Here is a 1,541-nt window from a genome sequence, read left to right as displayed (position 1 = left end):
TAATAATATATGAAAAGAATTATTTTTAGTGAGGCACAGAATTTCTGTCTTTCAGCAGTCTTTGATGAATTTCCACTACATTCTAACAGTTCTACTGCAAGTGGCTTAAAAAGAAATACCAGATACTAGGAATATAATTGATTTTTTTTCTAGTCATTTTTAAGCTGCTGCAGACGTAAACCTCTGAGTAAAATTAATGGAGAAACATCATGCTCAGCACTACTATTGCCTGCCTGAAGTACAGAATATATAGAAATATAATACAAAAATATATACCAAAAATACAGAAGACAAGCTTCTAGCTACTGAAGTAGCTAGATAATTGGATAAATATTTGGAATTACCACATTAGACAGTAAAAACAGGGGTGTTCTGAAAACTACTTTGACTCACTTTCCCTAAAATAATCCAAGGAGGAAAAAAATGGAAAGAATAGAAAAAAAAAAACAACAGTGGTTTTGATAGACAAATTGGAGAAGGCTTTATGACGTTTTTCTTGGTGGGAACAATGTTTTTTTTTCATTTCTCATTAGACTGACATACAGCTGACAGTTATATGATTTCCAACTTCTGAGGCAAAAAGTGAATGAAAGCTTCTATCTCCAAAGTAAACTAACATCATTCTGATTACCAAGCCAAACCTCAAGGGATACAGATACAGGGCATACCACTTTATACTAAAATATTTACTATATTACATTCACAGACAATAATATTAATCACCTAATATATTTAAGAGAAGATATCAATTCAAAGATGCTAGATCACTAAATCATATAATCAGGAAAATGAAAACAATAAAAAAAAAAACAGTCACTACTTCTAACCCACCCCAGTGTGAAGACAAACATAGCTGTCTCAGGCCACTATCTACCAGTGTTCGTACTATAGGAGTTATCTTCACCACCCAGCAGGCCTCTTGGAGGCAGGTAACAAAACATGACAGAACGGAAGATAACATCCTAGCCAAGATCGGTATGTGTTGATAAAAGTGAGAGAACATTAGATACTCCACAACATACCTAATACGGCCCTGCCTACAGATAAAATATTATTCACAAATAACGTATATAACCCACAACACAAAAAAGCATGTAAAAGGCAGCTGATGTTGGGATGTTGGCAAACATCCCAACCCATACAACAAAAGAAGTTATTTTCTACGTGAATCCCTCTGAAACATACTCTTCAATCAAAGATTAGTTAGATAATCAGAGTAATTAAGAGAACAAAATCCTCTCCCAGTCTTTTGGTATTATAACATCAAAGTAACAATTACTTTTATTATTTCATCTATCGTAAAGACACAGCTTGAAGGTAAGCAATTCAGATGACATTTATTAGTAAATGCAGGCCTTCTTAGCAATGAGGGGGAAGAAAAATATATCAGCAACTTTAACCAATTGGTGTAAACAAATGTGATACATACTTGCAATGAGAAAAAACTACCTAAGCAAGGCATGCTTAGCCACAATATTTTTTTTTTTCCCAAATAAATGTTATTTATAAATGGAAGCAAAGAATAACTAGTTTGTATTCAA

Source organism: Meleagris gallopavo, chromosome Z (genome assembly GCF_000146605.3).
Source record: "Meleagris gallopavo isolate NT-WF06-2002-E0010 breed Aviagen turkey brand Nicholas breeding stock chromosome Z, Turkey_5.1, whole genome shotgun sequence".
Classification (NCBI taxonomy): Eukaryota; Metazoa; Chordata; class Aves; order Galliformes; family Phasianidae; genus Meleagris; species Meleagris gallopavo.
The sequence above is the reverse complement of the archived record's forward strand: the minus strand, read 5'-3'. Positions refer to the sequence as shown.